Genomic DNA, 16,469 nt, shown 5'->3' with positions numbered 1-16,469 from the left:
TGGCAGTGGTGGAATGTGGCGAGGAGAGTCACGTGGCGGCCTCCTCCTCCTCCTCCTCCTCGGCCTCCTCCTCCTCCACCTTCCCGAGCCTCTTCCCGGGGAAACCGGGGCCGGGCGGCCGCGGGAGCCGGGAGGTCCGGCGCTCCGAGGCCGACAGCGGGGAGGGCGAGTGGCGGAGCGCGAGGAGCGGAGGAGGTGCGGGCAGGCCGGGCAGGGAATCGGGGCGAGGGCATGGGGCAGACAGCTAGAGGCGGCCGGGGCCCCCGCGACCCCGGAGGCAGAGGACAAAGGGCGGCTTGTGCGTCCGCCGGGGCCCGCGGGGTCCCGCCGAGGTCCGCGCGGCCCCGCCCTCTGGTCCCCGGCGGCGCAGCATCCTCTTCCTCCTCGGCTCCCCGGCCCCGGCGCCCACTTGCCCCTGCTCTTGCCGCTCGCTCTCCCGACTCGGCCGCCGGTCCGGGGCGGGGGGTGAGCAGAGCCGGGCGCCCCACGCCTCTGCGGCCCCCGGCCGATGTGTATTTATGAACTCGATTAACGGAGCCCTCACTGCACACACAAAGCCCTTTCTTCTCCTGGGAAGGGACGGGGTGGGGGAGGGCCTCGCACACTGGAACGCTTTCCTTGTTCCTGAAGCACGGGAGAAGTTTGAGTTTGAAAACGAGATGAATCATTGACATGTGTCTTGACACAGTTTTTGTAGTGATTTACATTCACGTGGGCCACACATTTTCTGGGAAAAGCCAGACCAAAGGCCTGGAAGATTCAAGCGTCGATAGTGAAAAGATAAACGCCACGGGCGTGCGCGGGTGTCAGGGTAACCGTGGACCACGCTCGCGTCGGGGGAACTTGCCGGGAGACTCTTTGCTTCCTTAAAAGTCACGCTGAGCGAAGTACCAGGACTAAACCTTCCTAGTCACTTGGAAAGAAGAACTTTCCGAGTTTGATAGGATAGCGCTTAGCGTCAGCCCGGCTTAAAGGGCTGCAAAGAGGCTTCTGAAACCTCAGTAATTTTGGAGGCTTTTTATTTTTAAAAAGTTTATTGAAGTTTGCACAATTGGTGGTTTTTGCTCATTCGCAGCTTGTGGGCATGCAGTTCACCTGCCTTTGGAATGAATTCACAGTGAAAGTTCTGTTGATTGTGGGTGCGTGTGCTCCCCGTATTTCCGAAAGAGGATTTATTCTCTTGCACTCGGGTTTTATTGCAGTCAGTGAAGCCGTCAGTTGGCGGTATTCGCAGGGCAATCTTGGATAAGTCGAATTGCAAAATACCTGGGATCCAGACCTATGCAGTTCCTAAGTTAATAAGAGGAAAAAAAAGTGCAAATGAGTAAAGAGGGCGTTTTATTCTTTTGTTATATTGCAAAAAAATTCCTGTATCCATGAAGGCACAGCATCTGTGTGTCAATTGCCAAGCTTTAAATAAAATATTTACATTAAAAACAAAAATTTAGCTTCCATTCTCTGTGTGGGCACGGAACACAGTGGTGTTCTCTATCAGCTGCTTGGCCAACTCCCAGAAGAGCGAATGGCCTCAGGTGGGCTGGCTGAGCTTTCGGGGTGAGAAGCTGAAGAGAGGAATGAAAATAGTCCAGTCCTCACTGAAGAGCCGTTTGTTTTTCCGCAGGGTATGGATTTACCTGGAAAAATACATATTTAGATGAGCTATGTCAGATGAGTAATGGTGATATTAGTAGCGGTTTTGGAGAAGGAGAATGGCATTCTAAGTGGCTCCTATTAATACTTAGCCTTTTCTTCCCTATTTTCATTTTCCTGTGTCTTCCTGGAAGGGTCTCCATTTTTCAGAATGTGTTTGAGGAGTGTTCTGAGTATGTGGCTTCTGTCCACTATATTGTTTGGAAGGTCACACTTGGATCGTAGAAAACCCAGGGAGGTGTTGCTATGGCAAATATTCTGGCGTAATAATAATAATAATAAGCAAGGAGTAACGCTTTGCTATCAGCAGGTATAGAAAGGCAGCCCTGATTTAAGTTTCTTCTTTTATGAAGAACTGATTAGTAGGTTTGCAACTAAGAGATCAAAATTCTGATTTTGTTAGATGAGTGACAATATTTCAGAACCTTCTAGATGACTTTATACCTACTTGAGGGAGGCATTGGAAGCCATGAAAATGCCATGTGCCCTTCTAAATAAAACACGAAGTTCTGCATTCAATTTCCAACTTGTCTTCTACAGCCACATTCTTTCTTTAACAAACAAGATGTAAAAGATATTTCTGATAATGGCTGTCACTTTTGATATCATAATTTGAAACTTGTGTCTCAGGGGAGTAGTTTACATAAGGCAGGTAAAAACATTAAAACAAAATGACAGTTAAGTTGGGAGTTTTTGTTTTCAAGAATAAGGACTACTAGGAAATTCTATTAAGATTTATTTTGTGTATTCTCATAAATTTAGTATTTTGAATGAATAAGTATGTTTACTTTAAAAAGTAGGCAGGGTTTTTTGTTTGTAGCAAAGTTTCGTGTAATTGTTCCAATAGCCCGCCTCCCGAGAGGGGGTGCCAGGTTTCTGGCTGGAGTGGAGCCTTGCCCTCCTTACCTGCTCTGAAGTCCATTCAAACTGGTAGACACCACAAAGATTCATTTTTCTATTTGTGAAAGCTGCGAAATATATTTTGAAACGTGAAACTCTTACCCTTCTGCCTCTCAAAGCTCTAGCATCAGAACTCTCAGCCCACATACAAAGTCGAGAAACTTCATCTGTCCTTATGCTACGAATCTTCAGAATAACCCTTTCTGTTTATGAAACAGAGCCTTAAAGCCAGTATTTACAGGCATGGTTGGTCAGACAATTAAATGAGTCACCCTCTCTACCTCATTTGTATTATTTGGATATTTATCTCAATTCCTGAGAGTAGACATGGTATTTGAGTAGATTACCTACTGAAAATACTTCTGCTGTCAGCTTGTTTTTAGAGGCAGCAAATCAGTTGCATCAAATTGGTCAATTGTGACCTATTTCTATTTTTCTTGCTGGCTCTTTATTCTATTTCTTGTGGTGCTTCTCTGATGGAAGTTTCTGGGCCATTTTACCTGATGAAAACATTTCTTTTTTGAAATTTGCTCCAAAAAGCACTGTAAGAAGGAAAAAGTGGTCCACTACATAAAGGTGTGATATATTCAGCAGGAGCCAAGTTATAAAGCTGCGAAGGAGAGAGGGGAGCACTTAGACATTTAAATGGCCAAGTTAAACACAAGACACAATTAGGATACCTGGACCCTCAGGTGTTCATAAACCCACACCGGCGCCTCTAGAGAGAAATGGGGGAAACCAGGGAGAAAGAGAGCCCCCAAAGAGCCTTGTTTAAGTTGGCTGTCGCAGTAGCTAACCCTTTGTAACTTGGCACATTTTGAAGTTATCACACTTATGATTGACCTTTTTCCTTTTTCCCATTTACCTTCTTTTGTACTTATAAAGTTTTTTTTTTTAAAAAAAGAAGTAATTTATTTAGAAATAGAATGAAGTGGCAAAAATTCAGCTCTCAATTTAAAGAAGAAATGTAAACTATAGAGTCTGAATGAAAAGGCAATGGATTTTAAGTCCATAACCTTTTGAAAGTCAGAAAACCTATCTATTAGGCTGTGTTCTCCAGTGGAAAAGCTCGAAATTGTAGGTGTTAAAAAAGCCCCCACAGGGAGCTTGTGCTAGCCCCTAAATTTAATAGAAATGTTAAACTCTCCAGTCCTTATTTAAACACATTTTTTTCCTTCTTTTTTTCAAAGTCAAAATATATTTTCTTATAGGTAGACAGGTGAAGTTTTTTATAACCAAAAAAAAAAAAAAAAAATGTGGTTCTCTTATACTCCATGTGTTTTATTTCTTACAAAAATAACCATACCACTAGAGATTCAGTTTTGGTTTTGGAAATGATGTCACAGTAAGAAAAAAGCCCTGAATTTTGTATGAAAAGACAGTTGCCTTGAAATAGTGTAATAGTTTGCTTTTAATTAAAACTTACAGTATAGATCTTGCCTCAAAATTATTTTTAGATAAGTTAAGCATGATGCCTTTTTTAATAACTAGATTTTAACCTAAGGTAGTTTTAAAAGAAATACTAAGATACCTATATATCTGTATATGTATACATTTTTTTTTCATGATTGTAAGGGCAAAACGCTCTACTCATTGTGTGGCACCTGGCTATATGTGCTTTTGCTTTTGGATTTGGATGCTGAAAAGCCTGATTATTGGAGACCCTGCAGAAGCTCAGGGTTTGACATCCACAGCCCCTTCAGCAGTTGTCCTTCTATTCATCTATCAAGCAGTGACTGTTTCTTCCCTCTACCACCTCTAAATTATACTGACTAGATGTTGAAGTCATTAAATTGATTATAGTCCAATCAGTAGACAATCCGACATAAACAAAAACAGCAATTACAGTTGGCAAGAATCCCACGGGTGCTAGTCAAAGTTCCAGAACTGATGGTCCAGTGAGTCTTTTCCAAAACGCCGGTTTCACGATTTCAGCTGTTCTGGCAGCATCTTCTTAAAGGGAGGGCACAGAAATTCATAAGATTCCACTTGGCCTTAAAAACAAAAACATCTGTTTGATGCATGAGTGAATTGTTGGCTTTTATTCCTCCAGCCAAAAAGGGGCAAAAAATAGGATATTGCACATAAAAGCATACATGTAAAAATGAAATTACAAAGGGGTTTGAGATTAGCAGTTTATAAAGCAAGCTGTTAATAATTTTTCTTTTTTGTTTTGCCAGAGTATTCCCATATCCCTTTAAATCCATTGTAGTTATTGACGGCAGTGACACCTAAGAGTGATGGTAGAATTTTTCAACTTTTTGCTTCAAGTAATTATGCTAAGTTCATTTTGCTTGCTTATTTGGGTCATTGCAAGTCTTGCAGCATATTTGTAGGGGATTTCTTTTCATTTTATAGGAACGTTTTTACTCCCCTCCTTTTATTTTTAAAGGAAGTCTGTTTGTGAGAATTGGCTAGTCTGGTAAATTCTAGTAAAATACTTGTTGACATAAGTTGAAATGTAATATCAAGTATAGTTGCTTGAGTTTTCATTTTGATGTAGAGCCATGCGATGAGGAGAAAGAGGTTTTGATGGTAGAAAAGAACAATTCTACCAAAATCAATTAAGAATTTTATGAAAGGTCTGTTTTTTCTATTACTGTGTTTTATTAATTCATCTGACAGAATTCACATTGCTGGTTTAATGTCATTAATTCTGTTGCCATAGCATACATTCTTTATGGCTGGATTTAATAGACACCAGGTTGAGTTTTTAGTTATTTTTAAGAGAGAAAAATTATTTTAAGACTTGAAACGCTTGCATCATATTTAAGGAGCCGTATGGATTGTTAAAAATGTAAATATTGTCGTGAGGTAATATGTTACAGAATGCTTTTGAATTGAATGAGATTTTGATACAAAGGCTGATATTCTAAATCAAACCTCTGGTTAAGTATTTTCCCAGATGTATTCAATTTTTTTCTCCATTGACTCCCATTGTGCTGTCAAAGGTTAAAGTCAGTTCTGTGGGGGGGATGCATGCAACTTTCTAATCCCATTTCAATTAAATCTGAAATATGTTCCTGTTTTTTGTTTGGGGATTACATGGTACACTAGCCAGGACTGCATATACCTTGCTTGTTGTAATGAAAGTGTACTTCTCTGATTTAAAATACGTTCTGCAACAATGTTATTACAAAGCAATTAAAACTTAAACATTAAAGTTAACATTAGTAAATTTAAATAGCTCTGTTATAGTATTAATCAAATAGTGTAAGGAAAGCTTTTAAATGGTTTAAATAATTATGCAACTCTTGGCATAAAAGCCTGACACAAGATAAATCTTTGAAAACTAAGTAGAATCGTGGCTTTTTTTTTAAACTTTAATTTTAGGCAGCTTGGGCTTTTAACATGCATCACATTCCACCTCTAGTATAAGTAATTATGCCAGTTTAGTACTTATTAGAGATGAAAGAAATTCAGTAAGATACGAATTCTCTAAAACTTCAGTAGCTTCAGTTTTAGCAGGGATAATGATCAAGCCGCAGTTATCCAGCTGCCTGGGGACCCTGCTACAGCTACAAGCACTGGGTTGATCTTGGGGGTGTCATTACTATGGCAGCACACACTACCGTTGGCATTTCTACTGTAGATGTCTGATTGCACAGATTTACAATTTGGTCATTAAAAAAATCCAGATTCAAATATGACTGTCTAGAAACTCCTCTTTCTTAGAAGATGAAAAAAATAAGTGCACATATTTAAAAATTATTATTGTTGGACACCATATATTTTAATTTCATGGGATAGTAAATGCTTTGAAAAATTCTGAAAAGAAAGAAATATATATAAATCAGTTGCATGTGTGTATGTGTTGAGCATTTTAAGTCTTGTTTTCAAATGAAGATGACTTGGTTTGGAAAGCATATACTCTTCATGCTGGAGCATGGCTCTCTCAAGCCAAATATTGAATATGGTCAAGTGACTGACATTCAGAATATTCATTTTTATAATCGTGTAGTTTGTTGGAATTATATTTTGCTTAAATTTTTTTTTTTTTTGTATATGTGAAACCAAAAGGTTTCAGCGCTTCAGTTAGCACAACCCGGTATGGGATATACATGTGAGTACTATGCACACACAAACATACTCCAATGTTCTATAGAAAATACATTTTCTTTAGCAAATCCCTATGTGTTAATCACTTTTTAAGGAAAAAATGGGATTGAATTGGATTTTGCCTAATAAAAATTGGTATCATTGTAAGAAATATAATATCCTTTTAGAAATTAAAATCACTTTACCATTGAGTGTCATTATTTCACTATTTTTATTACCTTCTCCTTTCTTTCTCATGATTGGCTTTTTCCAAAATTTCTTACCCATTGGTGTCCTATGAGATGAGACTTATTTACCTGACAGGAATGAAGAGGACACACAGCTCTCGTTCTCGAGTACAGACAGCCCCACATATTCATACAGAATACGTTTGTGAAAAGCTGTGGAGAGTTGAAGAGTCCATAAGGTGAATGGTAAATTGTTGTACTACAGGGGTGTGCTGTGACCAGAAATCTAAAATATATTACAGTGTTTTCAACTATATATTGACTTTCGGAAACTATTTCTAGCATTTCACACATGTTCTTTAATGTTATTTTACTCCTTCACAATAGAACCAGATTAGGTCTAGTAAGTGTGTGAATAAGACTAAACGACTAAACCGTAATTGCTTTCAGCATTCCTAATGATTTAGCTTGTCTCGGTTCTTTCAAGTTTATTAGATGTATGCTTTCCATCACTAGTATCACACTTTTGTCTTTTCTTATTTTTATACATTAAGAAAAAGCAATTAAGTATTCATAAACATCACTCTACCAAGTACCAGTGAAGCCAAAACAGAACTATTAGCTGGAAGGTGGTGTTATATGGGTGGTGGAGTTGGTTTGAATGTTTTCTTCATTAGCTGATGTATGGAGTCTGAAGTTTCTGTATGTATTACGTAGGATGGTTTGGGGTTGTTAGTGTGCAATATGCGAAGTTAGATGCAATTTTTGTGGACAGCAGGCAAGGGTTAAAAAGAATTGTGGACTCAAGGGAATGCATATTAATTCCTGGAAAGAATTGAGAATAAAAACAGAAACAGTTAGTTATGGTCATCAGTATTGTGACTTGGATATTAGTGCTGGTAGGGAGATGGCTGGAGAGTGGAAAGGGCACAGGGCCGAGCTCTGATTTGCTGTCTGCATTTTTTGCAAGCCACTTACCCTCTATTTTCTAGGATTCGGATTTCCTGTCTGTAAAATGAGGGGCTCATTTCATCATTTAACAATGTTTTGGCGTTTTTTGAGTGCTTATTTTGTCCCAGGCACTGAATTCTGAGAATTCACTTGTGAACCAAACAGACATAAGTCCTGCTCTTGTGAAGTTTAAGGTCTAGAAAACTAGAGGAGATTTTAAATTGGTAATTGCTTTTTAATTTGGGGAAGGAAGCTATGCAGGCGGTGAGAAGGAGATAGGTGTATATGGTATAGTCGCTTGTTCACCAAGTTGAGTCAGTTAAAAAAGTTAGATAAAATGAGTTTCACCAAAAATATTTTTGGCACCAAAAATTTGGTGAGCTGTACTTTTTAAGAGTGGTGAACTATGTTTTCTCTTATAATTAAAACATAAATAGACTCACTTGGACTGAAACCACTAAATACAACATAGAGAATATTTATTTCCAACTCATTTGGATTTAGGACACTGATTTTGCAATATATTTTGCCCTTCCTTAAAGATCTGGATGACATCTCTGAAAGTTAATTGTGTGATATTAAAGTTAATTTTTAAAAATTTGAAAAGAACTTATGGCATCTTTTAACGTATTGGGATGCTCTTGGGGAATGTGTATGATATTAATATTAAAAAACAGCAAAACTAAACTTCAGTTAGAATCCCTGCTATATAAAACTGAAGTGAAACAAGTCATGAGGAATTCATTCCATTAACTATTCAGGAATAGAACACTAAGGAATGAAACAAGTTGGTATTGCAAAGTCCACAGCACAGGTTTGATTATTTTTCCCCTGGGAGATAGGTGAATGCTTTGAAATAGACTTCTACAGAATCATAGATTTTAAGCAGAAGACAATTTAGGGATAATGATACTGGGTGTCTTGATGGTCTTCATATTCAAAGATGTGAATGCTGAATGAATGAATGGTGATGGTGGAGTGTAACTGACCGAAGAAAAAGATGATCAACATGAAATCCCTTTTGCCTCCTCCAAAATCATATAGGTCATTTACATAAGTATTGCATCATTATACCAAATTTTTAATCTTCAAAATAAAACCATTACAAGATAATAACACCATTTTATAGCTCCCGTTAAATGTAACTGTTTTTTATACTTGCTGATTTGCATATTTAAAACCTAGTATGAGTGTGATGGGCCGGCAGACCCATGGGATGGCTTCCTAGCTCTGTCTTTGCCTCTGTGTCCCTCAGAAGAGGAGCGTGCTTAGCCAGGTGCCTGACTTCTACTAAGTGCTCAGTAAACTTCTGTGGAACCAAAATCATTTTATTTCTTACCAAATGAATGTGTTGATGACTTCTGAGTTCCCTTCTACCTCTAACATTATAGAATTCTCATATTGAGAAATTGTAATTCTTGCAAGTTGATCAATAATTCATATTCATAGGGCAGGCATGCTTTTAAAATTGTGAACTTGATTGAGTTGTAACTGATGGAAGAAAATCAAACAACAGAGTTTAGATGGTCTTATCTTCCACGATTATTTCTTGTCCAGGCTCCCTATTTAGGGAGTTAATATAGAAGGACACATATATTACACACTGAACCATTCTCAGGGCCTTTATAAGGAATCTGATTCCATCCAAGTTCTGGAATTTCCATAGAGCAGTTTGCAGCTTGTAGATGAGAGCTCTGGGCCAGTGACCAATCCACCTCTCTAGGGGTTTGTCATATCTCACCGGGATTGGCCCTAATAGCAGTAGCTGTTTTGGACTAGAAACTGTGTGTTTATATGAGTGTGTGACCAACTCTACATTTGCCTGGGTCTCAGGTGGATGTTTGCCGTGGGATGGGTATGAACCTGCAGCAGTATAAATGTTTGAGCCAAGGTCAAAGTGTGTTGCTTTAAGGACAGCATTTTAATTTTATTTGACTTATGTTGGCTAGTCATCTTCAATTCATGTTCATCCACTTGCCCAAATGTTGGTACCATCTTCTTATAGCAGCATGTCTCAAACCTTTAATGATTTTCACAGCTTCGCTTTGAGCCTCCTGTAGGCTTATATTGTGGATTCTTGTCGGTTTTGTACAATAATAAAGGCTTGAAGGTTGTTTTCATTTCTTAAGACTCATGTCACATCTTCTGTGAGGCTTTTTCTCACCTACCTGAGTAAAATGACTTCACTTTATTATTCCCTCTATACCCCATATACCGTAGAAACTATGGCACTAAGTTGGTTTTCAGGTTTGTCGATAAGTCCTTTGAGAGCAGGGTTCTCTCTTCCTTTTCTTTGAATCCCCACAGCCTAAACTAGATGGGAAATAAACATACAAATACACAAACACATGCATTAATTCAGTCTTTGTTTAACCAACAAATATTTACTGCACATCCATCATTTACCACTCTAGGAGTGCAAGGACTTGGGGATGCTATGAAGGAGACAGATATGGTCTGTGTTCTTGTGCAGCTACAACCAAGCAGTGGAAACACATTAAACAAACAATTAAATAGATATTAGTAGTTTGCAATCATGAGAAGGGAAATTACTGGGAGCTATGAGAACATTTCACAGAGATAGCAATGAGGTCAGGGAAGGATCCTCAAGGAAGCACTTTCAAACCAAATCTGAAGTTTAATATTTTTTTGAATGAAAACTGTTGAACATGGTTATGCATTCTATAGGAAGTTTTACTGAGCATCAGTTATGTGTCAGGTGCCAAGGATTCAGCAAGGAACAAGTCAGATCCAACTGCTTCATGGGTTTCATGGAGCTAACAGTTTATGAAGACATATTTAAATGAATCTTTGTGTCCCTTATAACGTTGTTTAACTCCAAACATACTTAGTTTTGCAACTAAGTAGTGTACTTTCAATTTATACAAGTGGTATCTCTTTTTATTATTTGCACTTGGCTAACTTGTGTACAAGTTCTGGCCATTCTTTGTTCATAGGCCTTGTCACAGGCCTGGTTTTCCCACTATATGCAGATTGCTCTAACTATATCCATTGAGTTTTTCATCACTTAAGTCTATTTATTATAAAAACTATCTGAATTTCTTTTAATTCCTATAAGGCTGTCTAAATGCTGGATAAACTTACTCATTTTGGTATCATAAGACAATTTAACAACCTTCCTCTCCAATTCGCCTTACATATATTTACGAAAATATATACAAATCATGTAATATATTTCTGTTTATGATCTTGGCAAATTATTAGGACAATTTCCACATCAAGGAGCTTAGTAAATATTAGAATATGACAATGCATCAACAATCCATTAGTGTGTTCTTTTAATTAAAAACTTATATAGAAAAACTGTGGAAAATTATAAAAACAGTAATCCACCTACCAACACTTTTCTTTTTTTCGCGTTTCAACTCACATTCTTTAGACATTTTCTGTTGTCTCTATTCATGATGGTATTCATAAAGTCCCGAAAAATAGTCTACGAGAGGATGTTTGAAGCTACACATATCCAACTCTTACCGCCATCCACATAATTCTCTAAGCAAGTCTGAGTGACATGCATTGACACCCTGGACAGGCTAATAATGTGTTGCCCCTTCCAACTGTTCTTTAAATATCTGTTCCACAGTTATTTAGAGAGGATGAGGATTCTAGTGGCAATGTCCTCAGGCAGCGAACTGGACCATTGTCGAATGCCTTGGGTATCTTTTTTTCCCAAACAAAAATGGGAGCTCTCTCTATTGTCCTCCCTAAATATATCTCCTAGAAATCCCTCCATAGCAACACCTAGGACCACTCCCCTTTATTCCAACAACTTGACACTATCCATTGTAGGGTGTTCTGTCAGTTATTTCACCCTTTCCCCACTGGTGGCTATCAGGTTGTTTCTATTTATTTACTTATTTATTTATTTTACTATTTACAAATGTTGCTTCAGTGAGCATACACACATCCTGGCTGGCATGTATGATTAAATATATGGGGTAAATTCCTAAAAATGGAATTGCTGGGTAAAGGGAATGTGCATTTAACATTTTGATAGATCTTGCCAGAGTCCCCTCCGCAGAGGTAATGCCAATTCACACTGCTGTTAGCAGCGGGGTTAGAGTGTGCCTGTGTTTAAATACTTTATCTTTACTAATGTGGCTTGTGAAACAAACAAACTAGTATTTCATTGACATTTTAATTAGCATTTCTATAATTATGAGCATATTTTCATATGTTTATACACCATTTGTGTTTATTTTTCTGTGAATTGCCTTTTTATTTCCTTAGCTCTTTTGCTTTTGGTTTGAAAGAGCAGCTCATCTTATTAAGAAAATTAGTCCTTTCTCTGACTTAGGGTTGCAGATATTTCCCCCAGTTTGTCTTTTGACTTTGTGGGTGGTAGGTTTTTTTTCTTTTCCCATAGAGAAGTTTAAAATTCTTATTTTCAGTTTTGTCAGTGCTTTCCCTTATAACTTATGTGTATGATATAGAAAGATTTTTTTCCTAATCATTCTTTTAGTTCTGTCTTTCCCATTACATTGGCTGAGGGGCCTTGTCTGTCCCCCTCAACCCCCATGTCCCCAGCTCCTAAGGGTATTTCGGGAAATACAGTGGGTACTTAGCAAACATTTAGTAGATGGGTCAATATAGTATGGTGGTTAAGAGCATGGGTCTTAAACCAGACTCCCTGGGTTGAAATTCTAATCTGGTTGACCTTGGGCAAGTTACTAAATCACTTTTCACTATAGATTCTGTATCTGTAAGTGAGGGTACTAATAAAACCTAATTCATAGGGTTGTTGTGAGAATTGAGAGTTAAATCATGTAAGTTCTTAGAATAGTATCTGGCAGATAGGAAGTACCTAGTAAATGTTTCTTACTCTTACTCTCAAAGGTTTTCTCACTTTTGTGGGGAAACTCTTCATCTCAATGGTATACAACTCTTCTATTCTAGAAAATTCCTCTTTGCTATGGTTCAGGAGTGAGGATTTCCAGGTACCTGTGGGGTTGGGTTCAGCCCTTTCAGAGACCTGTCTTGGGTAGATTCTTTGTGGACATCTTTGCTGGGTTCAGCCCACCACAGCCAGTCCCTTCCCGCTGGCCAAGGTGGTGCTTGATTCCCAGCTCCACTTTGCTTTGCCAAGGTAGGAGAGTTCTGAAAGAAAAATTCCTGCAGAAATTCCAATTAAAAGATAATGGAAATATAAAGTGGAGCTAATTAATTTTAGAGCCTCTGCCATCTTTTTGGTAAGTCAGGTCTGTGTCTTTGAGGTTCTTTGCAGAAGGGCCAATGCTAATTTGCAAAGGTAGGCTAATTGTTCTTGGGAGAGGAACTAGAGACAAATAATTCACATATCATTATGAAGGTTTAATCATAGTAGATTTATTAATAATCCTTAAATTAAAAAGGTAAATCTGGGCTTGGGTTTACAAAGGAATTAGCCAAACAAGGGAATGATTTTCTATATTGCCGTATTCGCCAGTAAATTTATCTAGAAGCGTTTTATTTTAGGCTTCAGAGAGGAATTCTGTGTTGTCTAGAAGCACGAGTGAGTATGGAGTGTGAAGACGGCAAGAAACTACAGGAACATGTCGGCTGACTGGCTATTAACTGCCAGTCTGTCTGGCTTGTCCAGCTGCTGCTTTAATTTTATGTGAAGACTTATTTTGGGGCAGATTGTCTGAAATTTCTTTCCTCTTAATTTCTTCTCCATTCTTTTCTGCAGTAAATCCTAACTGTTCAGTTTGCTATATTTTTATTTCCCCTTATCTTCCCTTGCCCATTCAGTCCCCAGTCCTACTCTCTCTGTTTAATTCCTGAAATCACCCAGTTCCCACTCCCAGATTGCTGGGCTCTCGCTGTCCCTTCGGGCTTTAGAAATTCAGCCTCCGTCATTGCCCGCTGGTTGACCTCAGCACTCATTCGTCTGGTGATACTCTGTGTAGACACTACCATCTCTTTCTATTTTAACTAAATTATAACTGTCATAAAGTTGTCTTTCTATACGGACAAAGTCTAAAACCTTAATATATCCAATCAGATGACTTTCAAATATCCATTTATACTTTTTCCTTCAACCTTAATGCTAAATGAAGTGAAAGAAATAGTAATGAAAATCAGAGTGGAGAGAGTCAAGAGGATTGTGTGAGGCCACTTTTAATGAATGGAATATCCTTAAATAATGGTAAGTGACGAAAGAAATTCCACTTCAAGATCATTTAAAATAGATATTCTGGAAGACACTTTAGAAAGGGTATATAGTAGTCCCTCCTTATCTGCGGAGGAATACGTTCCAAGAACCCCAGTGGCTGCTTGAAACCACAGATAATACCGAACCTTATATATACTGTTTTTTCCTATGTATAGATAGCCCTGATAAAGTTTAATTTATAAATCAAGCACAATAAGAGATTAACAATAATAACTAATAATAAAATATAATAATATACTATAATGAAAGTTACGAGAACGTAGTCTCTCTCAAAATATCTATGTTGTAGGCACTCACCCTTCCTGTGAAGATGTGAGATGATACTTTGCTTGTGATGAGATGAACTGAGGGGAATGACGTGGCCGTGGTGATGTGGCATCAGGCTACTATTGACCTCCTGAAGCTACTCAGAAGGAGGGTCGTGGAGCCATGACGATGTGGATGGTTGGGTGTCAGGATCAGACAAGGTCGGATTGTTGGGGATCTAGCAAAGAGATGAGTCAAGTCCCAGGCAGGACGCACCAGGAACATCGCGAGACTTCATCAGGCTACTCGGAAAGGCGCCCAATTTAAAACTTATGAATTATTTCTGGAATTTTCCATTTAATATTTTCAGACTACTGTTGACTGCTGGTAACTGAAACTGTGGAAAGCGAAACCACGGATAAGTGGGGACTAGTGTCTTGAGCTAGGGTGGTAGTTTAGTTTCCTGATGGGTGGCCATAGCTGGGCCTAGAAATCTTGTCAGGGAATAAGTGCCGTAGAGCACGTGACGAAGAACGTTCTGAGGGGGGCAAGGGACTAGAGCACGCCATCGGTCTTCATCGTCTCCAAGACCGAAAAAGCTTTAGTGCCCCGTTCTAAGTCACACCATGACTTTGTGACATAACTGGGAGGAGAGTCTCAGTCTGATTTCTGATTCTAGGAATTCCCTTTCATGGCTATACACATTCTAGACTATGGAAGGATGAGTGGCTTTCCCACCCTGCTCAGACTCTTGATAAAAGCCTGAATCCTGGACCCACTGCTCTGTTAGTCACCTTCCTTATTCTAGTTTTAGCTGTCAGGGTCTCAGGCTTCTGGTCGTGTGTGCACAATCGGCATGTCCCAGTGAGTTGACCTGAGGGACCCAGTGCCTCATGGACCTGTGCTTGAATTCTGAGTGTTACTGAACCTTTCTAAGCCTCAGTTTTCTTACCCGAAATATGATGAGAATGTACTTCACAGGATTGTTGGATCAGGTGACAAACGTAAGATGCTTAACAGCTGTCTGGCTGTTAGCAAGTTACGAACTAGTAACAGCTTTTTCTTATGGATGAAGTTCGTGGGGAAGCTGAGGAAGCACGCACGTTTTATCCTCTTTATGTCCCCCTTTTCTGCACAGTCCTGAGGCATGACACAGTTCCGGGGTTGCCTTGCAACTTTGTGTAGAGCAGAAAATATTTCCCCTTCTGAAGGAAGCCTGGGAACAACTGTGTAAGGTTTTATATTCAACTTTGAGTAACCATTCTCTACAATAAAAGGTGGGTAAGGGAGCTGAAGGACAGGTGAGCTCACTGTTTAGGCAAATACTGTGCATCTGGGCACCTATTTAATGTTTCCAAAGGGCCGTATATCTATTTCATTTGATCTTAAGTGAATCTTGTATCAGCTATCATTATCCTCATTTTATAGATGAGGAGACTGAGGCACAGACATTGGTCTCATCCCATTAGCATGGCTGAAGTAGAAAAAGAATGTAGATTTCCTGACCTGAAAATGGGTAGTCTTTAATCTCATAACTTTCAAATAGAAGCAGCCAGGGCCAATCTTAAACCAAATCAAGAGGTGGGAATAATTAATCCTCTGGCCACCACATCTCTCCTCTGGTGTTCCGTTTTGCTTTAAACATTTAGGTCTCAGTTTCCTCCCCAATCCCCCGCCCCGAGAAAGTTACTTCTACAAGAAAAAATATATTAGTCAGTTACACCTGGGAGAGAATTGAAAGCAGTGGAAACCTGATAAATCCCTAATTGTGTGACTAAAGGCTTTGACTTCTGACAGAAGAATTGCATGCCTCAGAAAGCTGATCTGAGAGCTCCTTTGGAGGAGAAGGTGGTGGGGTGCTGGAATGAGGGACCCAGGAGTGTTTTCCCATTGCTGGCGAGATCTCAGCAAAAATACCCCCTTACAGGTTGAGTAGACTTTCAAAGGTGTTCTGGATGCTCTCACTCAAGATCAGGAGATATGCTAGGACAGAGCCAACCAGTTTGAGTTATAGAAAAAGTGAGTGATGGTTGTGCCTGCAAAATTATAGCAGTGAATCTAACTTTGGGCTGGATAGCCTCCTGGTAATCATGCCGCATTGGCTGTTGTAAATACGCTGTGTGGAGAAGCTAAGGGAAAAACAAGTTCATATTTCCCACTGGGAGGTACCCATCCTGAAGCAAGGTCTATTTTCTTTCATTTGAAATATATCACTTTTTCATACAAATTTTCTTTCTTGCTGTGATGAGGTGGACACACCTGTTGTCATCTGTGGAGGGAGTTGGGCACAACCCATCACAGTTCTTGAAAAAAATGGCTGC

General features: G+C 39.1%; 1 protein-coding gene across 8 annotated transcripts in view; it reads left to right on the top strand.

Moving 5' to 3' along the window:
- ZNF521 (zinc finger protein 521) overlaps positions 1-16,469 on the top strand; it is a 273,513-nt gene that overhangs the window by 2,251 nt on the left and 254,793 nt on the right. The gene's annotated exons all lie outside the window — the stretch shown is intronic.

Source organism: Equus caballus, chromosome 8 (genome assembly GCF_041296265.1).
Source record: "Equus caballus isolate H_3958 breed thoroughbred chromosome 8, TB-T2T, whole genome shotgun sequence".
Classification (NCBI taxonomy): Eukaryota; Metazoa; Chordata; class Mammalia; order Perissodactyla; family Equidae; genus Equus; species Equus caballus.
This window is presented reverse-complemented; position numbering and strand designations above follow the sequence as displayed.